This window comes from Pithys albifrons, chromosome 5, assembly GCF_047495875.1.
Source record: "Pithys albifrons albifrons isolate INPA30051 chromosome 5, PitAlb_v1, whole genome shotgun sequence".
Classification (NCBI taxonomy): Eukaryota; Metazoa; Chordata; class Aves; order Passeriformes; family Thamnophilidae; genus Pithys; species Pithys albifrons.
Genome location: NC_092462.1, coordinates 31,705,008 through 31,724,670, shown reverse-complemented (window position 1 = coordinate 31,724,670; position 19,663 = coordinate 31,705,008). Strand labels below are relative to the sequence as shown.

General features: G+C 38.6%; 1 protein-coding gene across 2 annotated transcripts in view; it reads right to left on the bottom strand.

Annotated features, from left to right (window-relative positions):
- GUCY1A1 (guanylate cyclase 1 soluble subunit alpha 1) overlaps positions 1–10,101 on the bottom strand; it is a 37,231-nt gene extending 27,130 nt beyond the window's left edge. The window contains exon 1 of one of the 2 annotated variants that reach the window (XM_071556137.1): positions 10,015–10,101. The gene's annotated coding sequence lies outside the window, so the exon portion shown is untranslated. The remainder of the gene's footprint in view (positions 1–10,014) is intronic. The other variant, XM_071556138.1, reaches the window with a different exon arrangement.
- Positions 10,102–19,663: the final 9,562 nt, after the last annotated feature.

The window sequence follows — 19,663 nt, the reverse complement described above, 5'->3', positions numbered from 1 at the left end:
AGATTGGTAGGTGCTTCTGCAAATAGTTTTCTGTAATCTGTCAGTATAGCCTATAGAATATGTTGAAATTATAATTTCAAGGAACTTTCCAGCATTATGTCAGATTTTAGGGGATTTTTTTCTGTGGTTGTTGTTTTTGGTTTTCAATTAACTCTGTTGATTATATATTATTCTCTGTTGCACAACTAAGGAACGATGCATGTTAATCACCCTGATTTGGCTGTCAAGAGTAAATTTCTAGTTTCAGTGGTTTTCCTCACTAGCATCTATTGGGAGGGTAGGAATGACATACCTTGTTTTGCTTCATTGTCCTAAGCGTGGACATTTCCTATGTTATTTTCCAGTATTTTGTCTTAAGCAGCATCAATTTCTAACTTAAAGGCCAGATTTAAGATTTGAGAATGATTTAAGATTTCATAGTTTTTTCTTTTCTTTTTTTTTAAAGGTATTTCACTTGTGTTTTATAATATAAGAAACATCGGTGCGGTCCCGTGGTATAAAGGAGAGCACTTTGGACTCTGAATCCCAAGGACCTGAGTTCGAGTCTCAGTGGGGACTGTCCCCTGGCAGTTCAATGCCTTCCTGCCATCCCATCCCGTCACATCTCGGATGCTGAGCAGAGTCAGCCCCGGTTAGTACCGGGTGCTGTGACAGTCCCGAGGACTTCCCTGTCACTGTCCAAGCTCGCTCGGCCACGGCAAATGGACCCTTAGGAGTTAAACGGTGGGGCCAGTTCTGCGCACGCTGTGCTTCACCTAAAACATCCACTGTGCAGGCTGGAAGGGCACACCCACGTGGGGAGAGCCCTGCCCAAACCTTGGTTCACTAAGTCTGGCCATACACATACACATAAGAAACATCTTTTGTTTCTACATGAAGCCTTCTGAAATTCCAGTTGGTGCTGCAAATGTGTCTGAGATCCCAGGATGGAAGCACTACTTACCTGGTTTCCTTGCAGGCCCTGACCTGCATCGGGTGAGGCAGCACACAAGTGCACTGCTGTCAGCAATGACCAATAACTGCAAGCCAGATCTTCCTCCTGCTGTGCCACCAGAGATGTAAGGAACTGCAAGGGCATACAGTTCTTAGCTCAAGGTGTGACAATTTATGCTTCAGTGCTGGGAGGCTTTGGGCTTCAGTCCTCAGGTAAAAGGAGCACACAGCACAGCTTGAGAGTCTTGCTCTGGAGGACAGAGCTCCAAATGGGAATGACAGCTAAACAGAAGTAGCCATGGGGTCATCTGTGGTCATTTACTTTGTTGAGAATCCAAACTAAAATAAAATGTAATTGATAAATGTCTTTGTCTCAACACTTCGGCTACCATAACACTCAGGTTTAGTTAGGGGCTGTCCCACACCAAAGGTTCTTCGAGTGCTATTTCATGCTCTTTTCTAAATCTGTAAAATGGAAATCCACCACTGAACAACTGTTTTTTTCTTTATGTTAAGAAACCACGTTCATTTCAAAATGAAGCCAGAAAACAGGATGTCTCCAACTTGCTGTATTGCATACTGATGCTCTAAATAGTAGCTCCAAGCAAGCTAAGAAATTGGTCCAGCTGTTTCAGAGCAACTGACAGTGAACTGTGACAGAAAACATAAAAGTGAGCCAAAATCAAATTCTGGCCCTAGCAAGTCCATATGTACTCAGATGAGTACTTCAAATCAGTTTTGACTGTTATTTGAATACTATCCTGAAAAGATATGGTCCTTTGAAAGGAAAGCTAAATTTATTTTTGACTGGGCCCTTGAAAAAAGAAATAATGTAACAAACAATAGGTTTCACCTCTATGTTTGTTTATGTGCACAGAAAGAGGATGCTATATAGCAAGTTTGCCCTTTTTCTGGGGGGTAAAGGATGAAAAACTGTGTATAGCTGAGGCAGAGGGAAGGAATGAGATGCATGAGGATATAAACCAGATTTTAAGGATAACAAAAGGTAGAAACTCCTTGAAGAATTTCCTGCCAAGATGAAGATGGTATTTTTAAGCATTTTAGCATTCTAGAGCATTCATAAGCACCATGAATCTTGCGTAGTGTGCACTTGCAGCAGGTAAAAAGAAAATCTGCTGCACTGTGTATGTCTTCCTTTACATGAGGTCAGAAACACTTAACATTTCTGTTTACAGTTTAGGTGATGTGGAAAACACAAAACATTTATTTTAAATACTTATACTTTGCAGTTTCTAACAGGACACAAGTAGTAACTTTACAAGCATCTCATGACAACAAAGAAATTAAAGTTCTCACAATATCACAAGTATCTTTGCAGCATATTGCTGTGGTAAACCTTTGCTCTGGGTTTTGAACTCTGTTTTTATAACAGGCATCTAAATTCCACACTGTCCATACTAAACTAACATTAGGATTGCATTCCTAAGCAATGCAGCTTCTTTTTTAAAAGACAGAGTAGCAAACCTAAGTTTTGTGTTAAAGATCTGAATTCATTTATTAATATATTACTAAAGATTATGAATGTTTTCCATTATCATAACAGTTGGGAAAGAAAATAGTGAGCATTTGTTATACAAAAACATATCACTGCCTTTTTGGCATATTTATTCCAACGTTAGATAAATCAGCCATTTACAATACAGTAAATTACAGCAATGGCAATAAAATCTAACTTTTTTTTTAAATGCATCAACCTCATCAGATGCTTTTCTGCCACTACTTCTCCCATGCAGTTTCTTATCTTATTTTTCGCTATTCAAAGCCTATTTGAAAAGATACTTTTACCTTTTTATTCCCCTCTGTTTACAATTGAAAACTATTTTGGCTTAGAATTTAGTATTAATTAGAACTGCAAATAATTTTCAAAGAGAAACTGAAAGGAAAATATAATAAAACCACATTTCATATGTTAAGCAACTGCTAAACCCACTTTTTACTGGCATTTGCTAATGGACCTCTCTAATCTTCCAAGAGAATAGTTACTGTCTTGACATCCACCTCTATCTCATGCATAGTATAGGTGTACACTTCAAACTTTGACTGGCCATGCCTGTTGGTTCTAAAATTTACTGCCATTATGGTCAATGACTTTTTCCACATACAGACAACTATCATGCTGCATCTCCCACAGACCTGGAGCATGTGACATGCAGAGTAAGTGTGGAGCTGATCGAAGTTGATATTAGTTTTCAGTTCAGCTTCAGATTTTCAGTGTCATACTACAAATGTAGTCTCTGCTTCATGAGCGTGTCAAAATGTTTTGCAAGCCATGCCTAACTCCTGATGGGGAGACTGGTCTCCTCTATGCTATTTCATTGCCACCACACAACCAAAGGTTTTTGTCTGCAGAGTGAAATATTTCATTACCTTTTAACATTCATGAGGGTCGTCATTCAGTTGGTGAAATCGATACTTGGCCAACAAGTGAAAATTCTTACAGAGCCTTTGCTTACACTCAAATACTGGTACTTAACCTTCTGTCTGGTGAGTTCATCCCTGGGCAGGTTGCTCAGCAGAGAAATTGTGCCACTGTTAATCTTGCATTCTGCTCTTTCTCTGTTGCTATCTTTGTTACCTGCTTATTTTAACCCAGAAAGCTCAAATTAAGATCAGGGCCATACAGGAATATACAGCGAAAGATAACATCTGACCTGGAAGGTTTGCCTTCTGAATGGCTAAGACAGAAAAATGGGATAGGAAAGGAGGCATAATGTTGTCTCTTATAAGTGGGGAAATAAAGCATCTGGAGATCACAAAAGAATGACTGCATCTGAGCTAAGAAGTAAATCCAGGTCTCTTAACACAATTTAAGAGGTTGCACAAGTTTTTTGGCCAGTTTAGTATATCTGAGTGAATTTACAAAAATCAGGTAAAACCTTATAAAAATTTTCATCCAGATTTTAAGAATAAAGATGGGATCAAAACATTTCCACACAAGTAAAATTCAAATAGATTTTGCAGAAAGGATTCAAAAAAGGGTGCAGGTGCTATATATAAAAGCTGAACAAGGAAGGTGTCCTCCACTAAGCCTTCATGGCTAACACACAACAGATTCGACATCATTCTTTAATTTCTGAAGGCTTCATCACTGCTTAAAGAACAGGCATTTCCCTTTGGCTGGTTTTATTAATATCATGCAACCTGTTTGAGAACATCTAACTGCATCAAAATAAGCATTTAATTCCATCTAAAATTAATCATAAGTATTTCTGTCAATATTTCCTGAAGTTTTTGAGAAAAAAAAATCAGTTCCTCATTGACCAAAAGCCTTGCCAAGTTACTTAAACCACAAGACTATCCTTCCCTTCATACAGTTCCTCCCATGTGTATATTCTAAAACCCTACCTCTAAATATACCTTGTGAGTTCTATGGACTAATGACTCTATTTTCACCAAAATTTCAACAGTTTATCAGCTCACAAAATATTTTTCTCATCATGAAGCAAGTAGTTTTGCACTCTCAGCTTGCCAGTGCAAAGAGACAACTATTAAGACAATTTGGGGGGAGGGGGGGGAGGTAGGGGGGAGGGAAGGAAATTTAAAGTCAGATGGATGCATGCTTTCTCCAAAGACATGGAAATTTTGCCATTTTTAGCAGTCCTATTTAAAACACAAACTGCAATGAGTATTTTAGTTGTTAGCATGCCGGCAGTCAGGGCTAGGGAGGGACACAACTATTAATGTGAGCAGATGCCCCTCCCTATTAACCAGAAGACAGCATCTGAGTATATTTTCTTGTGTTTTCAAAACCTAAAAATAATTATGAGCAAATGCAAACCCTCAATTTTTCCAAGTAACAACTAGAAATCTTGCTGAGGTGTTCCTCTGTTGTATTCAGGCTTTGACTAACGCTCTTTCATGTGTGAAGAGTTTCTGTATTTGCCGAGGAGGGAAATCAGCTTTCCCTGAACAACTTTTGTCAGTCTCCATCTGTATCAAGTGCCAAGTGAAATGCAAGGTCAAAATGAAATTAAACACACATTTACCTTGGTCAGCATTAGAAAAGCAGTCATCGCTATACAACACACTTCAGTCTAATATACTTTACAGAAACGGGTTTCAAAAATAGCTGTGCTATTATTAAATTGGAGAGTTTAGCAGCAACTACTGTACATGGCCTCACAGAAACCATAAGTTTTACTGCACTCTCTGGAATCAGTGACATTCTGGAATTACACCAGAATTCCCATAAAATATATTTTGCCCAAAAGCAAGATACATTTTTTGTTGTGAATACCTTAGAATGGGGCTAAGGAAAAGATTCACTTCATAAATCTTGCATCTTTCAATTTCTATTTGTGGAGGGAAAAATGATCAAAGAATTTTAGCACATTGCCTTATAGCAAGAAATTTTTACTTTACTTACACGGAAGGAAGTGGATGACTTGCATGGGATACTCCCTTCCACTCTCTAATACAAACAGCTAAGGGCTAGACTTCACAATGCTCGGTAACATCTTTGGAAGTGGTTCCAGTCTCCTCCATGATGATGCACACCATCCCATTTCTAGATTATAACCACACAATTCAAGCTCTCTTCCTGAGCCGCTGCATGGCTGACCTATTTTCTATATGGACTTAGTTGAAACAATCAATGGGCATAGCCATGCGTAAAGTGCAAGACATAGCCAAACCGTCCCAAGGGAGGGTTTCGGACAGCTCTGTGCAAGTCTCCAGGCATTTTCCCCCTTGCTTTAGGGCAGAGAAAAAGCAGCCTAGTCACTGGAGCAGGGACAGCAGAGCATTCTGTTCACATTCAGGCAGATACATATGCATAGGAGGTACAGACAGAGGGTCTCACGAATGAAGCACCCTCTCAGAAATAACATAAGGTCACAGCCTGGTTATCATCTAGGCTTAGTATGCCGCCTATAAGAAATTAGCCTACTGGTGCTGACTTGCATGAGGAGGTGGCTTGTTTGAGCACTTCCACTAACAGGGCACCATTCTCTTGGAACAGCTGCTTCTGATGTGAATATGCAAGAAGAAAATCAATTCACAAATTGCATTTAAGTACTACAAAGGAACTAATTTAAAGAGTCAAAGCAGTAAAATCAAGAATAATGGTTACCACAATACTGCCAAGTTCAAGTAGCAGTGAGGGTCTGAGCCATGGAAGTGAGCATGTGAACCAAATGAGAATGTCGGTTAAAACACACCACAATTAAATCTGAAAGCAGTAATATTCTTAGCAAGGGCATGATTCCACTTAGCAAAACTATATATAATAGGAAATATGAATGAAAAATAAGTGGAAGTGAATATGACAAAATACTGTGCTCTGATAGGGGGAGATTCTCCTAAAGACTGTGGAAGCCCCAGAGCTCATATATGTGCTTGGGATCTGAATCAATGAACAGGACGTGGTGAAGTCTTTCTATGGTGAAGGAGAATTAATCCCTAGAGAACATATTTGCTCTGACTTAGGTCATGAAGCAGCAGAACAACCGAGAGCAGAGCAACCTGCATTCCTGCAAAAAGGAAGTAGATGTCAGCTTGCTCCAGACTCCACATCCACAAAAATAAGTAATTATCCTGTGTAGTGAGCTAGAAGCTATAAATGAGGAGTCAAAATGACACGGAAACACTAGCATTGGCCTATGGCTGGCATCAACTTAGTAGACATCCAAATAAATGGAAGAACAGCATATTACCAAAGGAGCAGCAGTCGATAACCATATTACAAAAAGCTTCATTAGAGATATTATCACAGTCTTTTCAATTGTATGGTAGTAGATGAATCTATAAGCAAAAACCTTACAAAAATTTGCTGCTTCTAGCAAATTTTGCTGCCTTTATTACAAAAAATGTATTTGTTGTTTACATCATAGCTAAAAACCCTAATCAAAAGCACTAGTCAATTTAATGCTTAAATACTACTGTAATTTAAAAATTAGATAGATACTAACATTCTGCCCTTAACAGTGTTGCTTTCTTGAACAAAGACCCTGAACTGACTTAAAAATACAGTAGCTGTTTAAAAATAAACTTGAATATCTACTTCTCGTACAACTATTCATGCAACACATGCTGAATATACATCATATGTATTACAATCACATCTCAGATGCTGAAAACATGCTAAAAAGAATATTCAAAGTAATGTCAAATGCAAGATATAGCCTAATTTAAATTTCAAATGCTAAAAAGCTTCATTGCAATGCTAAACATCTACATAAATGCAGTAAATTTTAATAAACACATAGACAATAAAGATCTTAAAAAGTAAATAGTAAAAAATGTGTAAGGAATTCCAGCAAAGAAACCCTAATGGCAGCTCTCCAATGGCTCAAATTTCATATGCCAATAAAATGTGCAGATTGAAACATAGTGATTTCTAAACACCAGTACAATAAAATGATTTAAAATATATCCTGTAGTTTCCAATAACTATTTTAAAATATTTATTTTTACCTATATTGAATTTTACTTAAATTAATACATTTTTATGAAAAAAACATGAAAATTCTTGCTTATCTACTAAGTAGATACAAGATACAGCCAGTACATTCTAATACATATTTCTTTGACTGTAATTTAGAATTTTCCATCTGCTCCATTAGTTTACTGAGGTGCTTGATTTTTAGCTTTGGGGGTTTTGTTTGAGTAGGACAGAATTTATGATATTTTTTATGAACAACCCATTTCAGTTAAAAGGAAAATAGCTCTATTTGCTACAAACTCTACCTTGGCTTCTTAGATTGCTTATTTTGAGTCTTGGTGTTTTCTTTTGAGAATTTCAGAGAGATGGCATTCATATTCATAGTAGTTGTGATATTTTATCTTTTATGGCATGACATAACCAGGTTTTGACTGCTACTGATATTTGGCATATTAGATTTTATTATCAACTCTTATGTTTTGATTTCACTATGGCATCTGTTTTGAAACAGACTGTCCTAGAAGATTAAAGACAGATTTTTGAAAAAAGAAAGCATTAATCAGAGTAAGACAAATATACACAACTTCAGTACTTACTTTTGTGGACAATAACTTTGACTTCTCATTTTTAACAGTTCATCAAAAACTTGAATAATTTAAGTGAGTACTCAGCAAGTGAACCAGTGGGAGACAGGATGGTGAGACATTTTATTCATGTCAAAAAAGGGTAAAAAACCCCACTGTAGAACTAAGTTCCTTACCTTTTCCTCCGATGTTTGCCTTATGGTCTTGCACTGTCATGACTCGTTATAGCTGTAAGCTACATAGTTCCACAGGAAAAGGCAATGCAATCAAGGAATCTCTATGTGCTTTCCTTCTTTCTCCCTCCATACTTTTTCTGCCTGCTCTAGATCAGCATTTCAGCAAATGCATTTTTCTTTTGAGAATGGGGAGCAGAAGTTTTTATATCACAGCTACTATATCTCATCCTTCCTTACAATCATCTAATTCTTTTAAGGTTCTTGCTACTGGCAAAGCAAAGAGAACAGTCAGAGCTGCAGAATGTATGGCCATATGTAGGACCCCAGAGCAACACAATCCAAGAAAGAAAATTATCTAAAATTAAGAGAACATTTTCACACATTTGCACACATTCTCCGGTTGTTTAAATTGCTTATTTTCTCTGACTAATTATGTAAAATAGTCTGTTACTGGAACCTTCCCAGCACAGGCCCTCACCACCTTTGGGTCCTGCCCTTGAAAAGCAGTAGACGCATTTATATGATTCAAAATGTATGCTTCCTTGTGACTACTTTCTGTAGTTTGGAAACAAATCACCTTAATTGTAACTATGAGAAAAGGGAGTGGCACCACTGGGAGTTTTGTCTTAGAAAAAGCTCCTAAGATTAGACCATTTCCAAATAAGTAAAACATTTTGTTCTATTCATAGCAATATAATTAAACTCTTACACTTGTTATGAAAAAATCCTCTGTTACATTTTTCTGTAGCTCTGTATTCCGAGACTTCACAATGGAAAATCTGAGTGAATAAAATTTCTTTTTTCCTACTAGTATTCCAACTAACAAATGTCTTGCCATTGCTTCTTAGACCAACCCACATGCAGCACAGTGGAACCTGTAGTACAGTTAAAGTGAATAGCTCAAAAACAGCATGACAGATAGACTGCATCCACGCTTAGGACTTTTTTCTGTTAATCTATCCTCCAAATTTAGAAATCGTCTTACTATATCCACAGAATAAGTGGCCAGCTCTGAAACCAGAGCCATTTTAGAAACAGTATTAGATCAAGCGTGAGAGAGGATGTAAGATGTATAAAAACACTACCTACAAGAGGAAAACTTTTCAAATGTCTCATGATTATAGATAGTGATGATTTCATACAGGAACTACTAGGCCTAGGCTAGCAATGGTCACTGAACTTTAGCCACAGAAACAATCCTATTCATTCAGAAAAGGAATTACAAGCCTAAAGTCTTGAAAAATAGAAATAATAGGGAAGCTAAGAAAATTGACTGAAAAACTGCTATCCTAATGAATGCACCACAGTTTGGGTGTTCACTCATTATCCCTAGGAAAAAAAAATAATGGGAATAGCAAATGCAAAAATGAAGTTGTTAGAACATCAAGTGTGTGATAAAATACAAGGTTTGTGTCTAATTCGCGAGGTCCACTGATACGAATTAATCTGAAAGCCAGATGAGAAGCCTTACCTAAGCATAAGGCAGTACCATCAGTCTGCATGGATTCAATTAGCTTGACGGGCATCAGTAGTTCGCGAATTCTTAGAAAGCCGCACAATGCACAAAGGCCGCCGGAATACCCCTCGTGGTCGGAGCCCTCCGCGAGCTCCTCGAGGGCTTCCAGCCCCGAATCCACGCGTATTTCGCCCACGACCATATTTGGCTCGGGGCGCTGCGCAAACGGGGCTCTGGATGCAGAGGGGAGAGGGGTTTCCCGCGCCCCCCGCGCCGATCCCGGGGCGCGGACCCGAGCACCGCACCGCCGGGCGAGACACCCGGCCCCAGCTCCGCTCCCTGCGGACACGGCGGGCGCCCGTCCCAGCGCTGTCCAGGGTTCCCGGTTCCCGCTCCCCGCTCCGCGCCGCGCCGCGCCGCGCCCCGGGCACCGCTCCCTCCCTCGCTCCCTCACTCACTCACCATGGCACGGGGGTGCCGCGGACGCGCAGCCCCGCCAAGGGGCTCCGTGTAGGCGCCGCTGCCGCTCCCCGGCGCCGCCAAGGTGTATTTGGGGAGCGGGAGCGGCGCGGCGGCGGAGGGGCCTGGCGGGAGGGGCCTCCCCGCGGGCCCAATCAGGGCGGTGGCGGGGCGGGGGCGGTGGCCGGGGGAGGCGCGATGGCCGCGGGCAGCGCCGCGCCGGGACCCGCAGAGTTCAGCCCGCACCGCCCATCGGAGTGGCGGGTCCCCCGCGGGGCTGCGGGCACGGCACGGACACGGCACGGCACCGCTGGTGCCCCCGGGCCGGGGCTGCCCCGCCGTCGTGCGGCACCGCACGGCTTTAGGTGTGGAAAAATGTCATTTTGCGCAGTCAGGAGCTTTAGTCAGCAGCTGCCGCACGAGTAGGAACCAGTGACACCAAGGGTGGCAAGGCGCTGTGGTTTTTCCGTTCAAGCATCCTTCCACATGCTCTTCAGTCTGAGGATAGTGTGCTGCCATATTTGCTTTATTTGCCCTCTATCACGGCTTTGATTTACTTGTTGCTACTGATATTCTGCGCAATCTGTGATATATTGGGTTTTACTGTAACCTTGGAGAACAACTGTTAAAGCTAAGGGCTAAACGACAGAAGGGAAACAACGCCTTTCCAGATAAGCACAGAAAACAAGAATAATTTTAACAATATCAGCATGACAGGTAGCCAAGTTCAATTTAGAACATGAAATCATAAAACAGTTTTTATAGAGTTATCCAGGTCTGAAATCATACTCTTAATGCTTGTATGGCACCATCGAAGCAGAATGATAACTCCACAGTCATTGCCAAGTTCATGGTATTTTTACTGTGAAAACAATGCATGGTTTTTGGAAACCCAGGATCAGAAGGAATGCTGTTGGACTTGGACAATTAACAGTGACTGAGCTCACAGCAGGTTCAGCTGCCTTATCAAGTCACATGGAAGCAAACAGAAGATTTCACCAGGAAAAACAGCTGATGTAAGCTGAAGGAGGAGCACCATACCTACACAGCAAGAGAAGGGGTCTTATTTCTTGTGGTATTGTTGTACCTTAACATGTTTGTGCAGAAGTGAGAGTCAAAATCAAGACAACAAAAGTAGCACAACTCCAAATGGTTTTGTACAGACTGGCTTTATAGAAGAGAGGGTATCAAACTCAAGGCGTGAATGTTCTGCTGCCTCCTTGACTGTCAGAATTGAAAGGTGGTTTGATAGATATATCTGTTTCACCCCAAGCTTCCCTCCCTGCTGTGTTAAAAGAGAAATCTGTCAGCTAAAGAACTGATTAATTCCTTCAACCACTGGTTAATCAGCTGAAAATAATCTGCAAGAGCCTATTTTCTTAACATTTCTGAAGTTATTGACCAGCAATATTGAGCTTATTGAGTGATAAATAGTCCAGGATATTGTGTAGCTCATAAAATTACTGTATTAATAGATAATGTATTGATGCAGTATCTTGCCTTCAAAAACAAAGTTTAGTCTCAAGGCAAGGTATGGTCTTCCAATGTTTGCCCTCATCTGCAAACTACCCTAACTCTTGCTTTTCATCACTACTTTTCTTGCCTCAGGGAAGTAGACATTTCTGGGAAAAGAAAAAAAAAGGAAAAAAAAGTAGAAACAGCTTCTGAGCAACTGATATAAATGAATTCCATTATCAGGTTTCTATACCAAAAGGAGTAAGAGCTTCTGTTGCACAGAGAATGCCTATTCCAGGGTATACAGTGCAAAATTAGATATGGAGATCACTGCAGTGTAAACCTGCTGCAACCAGTGAGACACATGAAGGCTGGACAGGAATGGTGACATTTGGACATTTGATGAGGATCTGGATCATCAGCACCTGAAGGTCTCCCAGAGTTCTTGGAAAGCCACTGTGCATCCCTACCACATCAATCGTTATGTGTGTACTAGTAATGACTTGCAAACTTGCACCAAATAAAAACAAAGAAGATGCTTAAGAATAAGATCTTTGTAGTGAGTATTTGGAAGAAGAAAATAGTATTCCAAGTTATATTAATTGAAGTAATAATATAAGGTACTATTTATTATACTTTAGCCATTGAAAAGTTAGTTCTCCAAACAGAGTTAGATAAATTTCTTCCATAAGATCATACAAATACCAAAAATGATACCATGTTTTCATCAAGAAACACTTATTTCACACTTAAAAATGGCTACATTTGCTTCAGTTTCTCTTTAAAATGAAAATCTTTTTTTGACAAATAAGATGGAATGATTATATTATATGTAAAGATGCTAAGATATATGTATAATCAAAGATAAAGGCATCATAATTCAGAGCATAATTAACACTTCTAAACTGTCATTTGTGGGCATCTGCTGTATTTATTTCAAGTTCTCAAATCAGATGTCTTCAAAGAAGAACTTCTCAAATTTATCATCTCCCCCACAGCAACTGAACTTTCTGAAAATACAGAAAGCTGCATCCCAGAGCTGTGGTGCTGATTGCTCAGCCCAGACGACTTCAGGCGCCAGTACTGTGGGGCTGGAGAAGCTGCCAGATAACAGAATGACAGAAAGACTGAGGTTAGAAGGCATCTCTGGACTTGAGCTAGTCCAAACCTGCTGCTTAAAGCAAGGTCAAAGCACATTGTTCAGAGTGGAGTCCAGTCAGGTTTACAGTGTCTTCCAGTGTAAAGGTTCCACAACATCTCTAAATATCATGCTGCAGTGTTTGACAACTATCACAGAAGGGGGGGAGGGGGAGAGAGTGAAGCTTTTTTCCCTGTGTTTAACTGGATTTTCCTGTATTTCAGTTTGTGAAATACACGTCCTCCCGTCTTTTCACAGGATGCTACTGAAAAGAGGCACTGAGAGGATGCTTGCTAGGTTTTTCTCTCCCTTCAGATATTTTTACATGTGGACAAGACATGCTGGAGCCTCCTCTTCTGAACAGTTACAACTGTCTCCACCTCTCTTTCTATGTCAGATGCTTCCTCTTGTACTGGGAAGCCCAATCTTAGGTCCAGAACTTCAGATGTGCTTCACCAGTGCAGAGTAAAAGGAAACCATTGCCTCTCTCTAGCTGCTGGTTGTACTGTTCCTAATGCAGGCCATATAATGTTTATTGCAGCCTACATGATACTACTTGCATTTATCACTGACACTCGAAATAGCATTGCTGCAACTGTGCATTGCTGCAGTTACTCCTCTTGGCTGTAGTGCTATGCTAATTCAAGTTTCAACTTCTGAATTCAAGATAGTCACCCAGAGTCCTCATGGGTTCCCTGGCACAGTTCACTTCTGATTGTGGATTACTAAACCCAGGAGTGATGAGACTATGCTCTGCATCTATTTTCAAGGCATGGGAAAACTTAATTTGTGCCTTAACTGTATTGCTTGGCTTTGTAGCTTTGATTCTTTTTCTTTTTTTTTCATCACGTTTGTTGTTTGTAATTGTAATTTCAACCCCAATCCATTTTGTCACATTTTCAGTATTGCAGTGCAATGAGATTTGTTGGATTCTTGTATGAGAAATGCAATATCTTTCCATTCCAATGCAGAGGAGGGTCACATGACACAGACAGGTGAAGTCATCTGATCAGTGGCACTAGTAATTAAATTGAGGTTTACAGAACAAGAAATGACAATAATTCCTGAAGATGAATGAAAATCTGAAAACTTTCAAATAAATTGTATCACAACATCCTTTTAAGAGCCTTCTAAGATCAATCTATGCGCCAAAAATGGTGATGATAACTGAAAAGTTAATTTAATTTTGCACTATCTAAAGTGCATCTATACTGAGATTTACTGTGAATTTTGGATACCTCTGCCAACTAGTTAGTATTCTTTTAGTTTCACTTTTTCTTGCTATAGAGTGTTGAAAAGACTATGGAAAGCATACTACCACTGTCGTGTCTGAAGGCATCTAATTGACTTCTTACTAAATTACATCAAATTCAGAGAAAGGTTCAATGATTTATCCATATCTAGCTCCATTTGTCCCCTTCTGGAAAATGTTAAATCATCAGTTAGAAATTGCTTATTCTTAAGGCTCATAAATACCTTCCTCAGCAACATGTCTTATTCTGTTTGGAAATACATCCCATTTCAAAGGGTACCAATATTGAGTGTTTCACCTTCACTCTTTTCCACTGAAAGACTCCGTTTAAAACAGTGCACATCATATTATCTCTGCTACTCAGCCATGGTCAGTCAGATCTGAGTATTTATCAGGAGTAATGTCTGAATTTTCATCAAAGAAATTTTTGCGCAGTTTCAAGTCTGCCTTGAAGAAGGGTCTTGTTTCAATGACTCAATAAAAGCACAGGTTCCCTATTCTTTCATACACTTCATACACCTCCAAGCAAGCTGTCCTGGAACACAAGCTTTCAAAGGATCCAAAGGATTTCTGTTGCTTTTTGCAAGTTTTCTTCGTAAACTGCTGTTTCCTGGGGGGCAGATTAAATTTAATATGTGTACTCTGACAATATGTCTGTATCTTGTATAGAAATACAATTTTGTGTAGATCTCATGGTGAATTACTGTGGAGAATCACAGAAATGTTAGAAAAGTTTTAACAGCTGTGACAGATAACTTTCTCAGCTTTCATCTTCCTGAGGAAACATCTTCTTGCCAGTTGGATTTGCTTTCTTGCCCAACATTTCAACAGTTGAAAGATGAGTGTATTGCTTGTTTGTAGTGATCAGCTATTAATACCTCTTTTTAGACAAGGAAGCAGTGATACTTGGCTAGAGGCTAAATTTATTTCATTTATTCATATTCATAGTGAGGAAAACTCTCAACTTTAAATACAAACTCCAGCTTGGGTAACTGAAAACTCTTTGCATCCTCCTCTAATTTAAATTGTTATGGCATCCTTCCTGTCCTGGGTGAGTTGTTAAGAAATCTTTCTCCTGTGTTGTACTAAACATTGGCTATGTCTATGATGTGTGATCTGGAATGACTTTTCAGCTCCCTGCTGCAGGTGTGTGCCCTGGCAACACATGGAATTTGTCACAGATGAGCTTTGCAAATGCATTTTTTCCCATTGTGCCTGGATTTCCATTAGAGGAAGCCTAGGCAGGAGGGCTGGCTGGCTGCAGGAAGGCAGCTGCTGATTGCTCCAAAAGGGAGTGTAGAGCACAGGGAATTAGGAGAGCACGAACAAACATCATGAAGTGCACATATGCTGCAACAAGGTTTAGCCTTTTTCACATTTTATAATCAGATTAGTGAATTGATTCCTGTTGGTACAGGAATTCAAGTGAAACAAAAGTTTTTGGTATTTCTTTATAGATAGGGAACTTGATATATAATGAATTTATTCTTCTGTTAAATGAATTTCTTGGAAAGACACAGATGTATTACAGTGGTAGAAAACTTGTGCTGAGACAATGTACCCATTCCAAATTGATTTCCCTCCTACTTACCAGCCTTTCACTGATACTGTAAGTCAGTTATTATACAGAAAAAAATTGCGTATTTCTAAACTGCTCAGTTTTGAGAATGGTTTGATTTATATACTGTAGTCCACTGCTGTAGCACCACCCTTTCTCCACACTCTCTGAGTATCAGCTTAATTCAGCTGTTAAAATGATGTAAGAAGAAAGTAAGCCTGTGCATAGCTTGGCAAACACATCTGAGATGTTGCTGTGTTAGCAATGTTGAAAACAAGATCAGGTATTAATCTTGTGCATAAAAGTAGTTCTCATTCAATATTTCAATCTCTGATCTTCTAAATTAGATGAAGTTTCATAATTAGATAATTATAAAAATTGCTTATTTGCTTTTTGTTAAGATTCTCTTTGCATTGTGTCAAGCACAATGTATTCCAGCCATTTTTTTACATGATTGGATGCTATGACAGTACAAATATATGCTAAGTTTCAACTTCCTATGCACTATAGAAATAATTGCTCATGAATATATTCTTGAGCAAATTCATTAAACTTCTATTTACATACTGTTTTGCAAACATCTGGATCCACACTTGATTTTGTGGGAAGTTATCATGAGTAGTTAGAGGGACATTGTTCCAGAAATCCTGTTGCGTCACAAGAAAATGGAACACAGTACAGAATCATCATCACTAAGAAAGTAAGAACAAAATTTGCAAATAAAATTAGTTTGACCTCAGTTTTGCAAACGTTGGCTTGTATAGATAAATATTTCTTTTATTCTAGTTACTCACAGTGGCAAATGCTTACTGACTGTACTGTAAATAAGGTAGAGTTTCTTTTTGTTGTTTAGTCCTGGATCATTTTAGTTTGAAACCTCATAGCAGAGTACTCATAAAGTAAAAGTGCTACTTACAGAGCAAAGGTACAATCATCAGCAGAATGTAGCTCTCAGCAGTTATTACTGAATTCTGGAATTTTTGAATGGGCTCATCATACTGCAAAGAACTGATTAGAGTTGGCTTACTAATTCATAATAAAAAAGCCTGCAACTCCCCCCCCCCCCCCCCCCCCAGTTCCGGCCACCAACCCTACCCCATTAGACTGTATTGTTTAATTTTAGTAAATGCAAATAAATACTGAGTTACAGTGACCTCATTAACCTGAATTTATGTAGTCAGAGAAATCATGGCTACATAATGGAAATGTAGCTCAAAATTCATATGTGGGGAAATATAATAACTCAGTCTTTTCCAGATTGTAATTTTGAGAAAAAAATAGAAAAATATCAAAGAATGAACCTTTTACTCACAAGACTTCCCATGTAGACTACTCATATGCAGGCAGTCCTGTTTTCTTCCCTGGGAGCACTCAAACAAATGGAAACTGCACTCTCAAGTTGTTCCCTATAGTTTTCTTCCCCTTGCCTCTCAGATCTTTCCTCTTTTTTTTTCCCTTTTTTACTTCTCTGCTCCTGACCTCTCTGTAATTCATCCATTCCTTTTTTTTCTCTTGTGTTTCCCCGCAATAGTGTGGGTAATTTTCTTCTTTCATTGATTCCTTTTGCATTTGACTTTTCTGGTGAGGAATAACAAATTTATTGTGGTGAGATAGAAATGAACTGGCTTAAGAAAACTGGCAAAGGAACTGCCTCCTGCCTCTCTCTGAAGCAGAAGCAGAGCATTTCCTATGATATAGTAGCAGGAAAAAGATATTCCAATATACTTTGTGAAGCCCAATGCATTGGGTCAGCTGAGCACCGATGGTGTAAGAACCACCACTTATAAACTAACACAAGACTGACTATAGACGAAAATGTATTATCACCTGAATCTGACATATTAAGAAAATTAAGCTTTTATTTCCTACAAAATAAAATGCTGATTTCTCCCTGCCTTACCCCATCCAAATATATGTGTGTCTTTCTGTTGTTCTAAAACTTCCTAAAGTCTTTTTTGATATCTCCCACATCTTGGCAGAAACCTTCTGTTTTATGTTAGATATGAACATTTGTCATTATCCCTTCACCTCACACTTATATTCATCACAAAGAATTCATTCCTTGCACAGCATATTGTCCTATAATGAGCCTGACATTCCTTTTGTTCTGTAGACCTTTCCAAGGAATAAGTCTATGAGTAGATTCTTTGTATAAAATCAGAACAAAGTAGCACACTCCCAGTTTTGAATAACTAAATATGATAATAAGACAACAAAAGAATGAAATCTGAAATTGACTTAATACAATTACTAGAACTAGAATAAGAAAAAAAGAAGGCAGTTCTGAAAAGACAGCAAAAAACCCTACTTAGTAAAAGATAAAAATACAATTAGGAATAAAAAAAATGTGAGCTCTAATAAAAAAGCAGCACCAATGCTCCTTTTGCTCCTGAATTTCAAATTCCATACATAGTAGCTGTTTTATGGAAATTTCCACCACTAGATTACACTGCACTTGCTGCAAGATAATTATTAGTAAATATGTGTCTGCACTGCCTAAGTTTGTATTGTCCAAACTACTACTCACAGAGTTAATGGGGGGGAAGTTAAAAAAGCTTCTAACGTGTTTAGATAATGCCAGTCCTGTAATAACTAGTTTATGGAAAAGGACCTGAAAGTTAGAGCACTGTGTTAGAGGAGTTTTGCACAGATGGATCGTGCATCCTTAAAACTGAAGTAAAATATTCTTCAGCCAGCAGACGAAAAGGCATTCTTCCTCAAATAGTAAAGATGATATGCACCTCATCTTTTCCCCTAGTACTTATTTGGTATCTCCAGGTTTAACATGATTGTCTTGAGATAGCTCTTTAGGTGAGAAATCTTAAGAAAGTGGGGTGTAATGTACATTTTAATATGTTTGTAACATTTTTAAATTATGTACTCTACACTAGCAACCAAAAAAATGCAGAGCACATAAAGGTTGTGCAGACACTTGTGCCAATGTTCACTTTCCTCCTACACCCCAAATGCTGCACCCAGTATCACCCATGACATTTCTTGTAACAGAACTACAGTTCCTTTACTACAAATTTTAATTAAAAAAAAATCTTTACTTTAAAACCTGTTTTTAAAAATGTGGACAATGGGGAGGCCTTCTGTTAGGTAATGAAGAAGGTCCTTTTCTCTTTCCAGTGGGTTTAGGTGTCTAGGTAGATAAACAAGTCTGGGAAGCTGCCTGATCTTCCCACTAAGGAAATGAGCCCACTGCATAGCTATCATAAGCAACACCACTATGGACTAAGTTATTTACAAAGCTATGGATTTTTCAGTTAGAAAGGCATATATAAATACCACTGTAGCTTAATTAATATCATTTGTATGTAGTATGTTAGAGCTTGTTTCTTTATAAAAGCTTAACCTCAGATGTGTATTTCATTATTTTTCCTGTTTAGGAAAAGCACAAATACATCCCACAAAACAAACAATTGAAAGACAAGGAAAAAAACAACAAAAACTCAAACACAAAGCAACAACAGCAACAAAAACACAAATGAACAAAAATAAACAATCAATCAAACAAACAAACAAAAAAGTAAAGATAGTTTTATGGTCCTGGTCTCCTTCAGTTTGACTTTTTAGTCGAAGAACTAAAATAGTCTTTGTTAATAGACCCTTCGAGCATGTGTCCAAATAAGGAAAAATGTTTCAGGACTAGGGGGAAAAGATTGAAAAAGATTGCTTGCCTACTATCCTTTCTTAAAAATCGCTCAATTTTAGTAAGCTTTAAAATGAAGAATCACTTCCGAGGTTCTGGAGGTGGTGGTACTTTTTGAATAGCTGCAGATGGGAGCAGCATGACATTGTCAGTGATTTAATTTTTGATTTTTCAGTTTTAATAAGTAATTTAACTTCAAAAGGGGTTAAATCGTAAAAGTTTCATTTTATTAAAATCTAAAAATGCGTATGTCTTGAATGCCATTTCCATAGATAAAAAAAAATCTACATTTTCTGAAAGTTGGGCTGCTGAAAGTAGATGAGAAGATGGGCAGGCAGCATACGATAACCTGGATGCTAACCTTTCCAAGTGAGAAACAGCAGCTTTACAATTCTACTGTTTTTCACTAATCCTGATATCTCTTCAGCAACAAGAAAGTAATTCCTTGATGAATAAAAATTCTTGTATCACAGAGCAATAGTACAAAACATTGTAACTTCCTGAAAGTCAACACATAAAGCCTAAAGTCTGCTTTAAATTATGCTCAATATTAACCACCCTATTAAAAATTATAGGAATCAGGGTTTAGTAGAT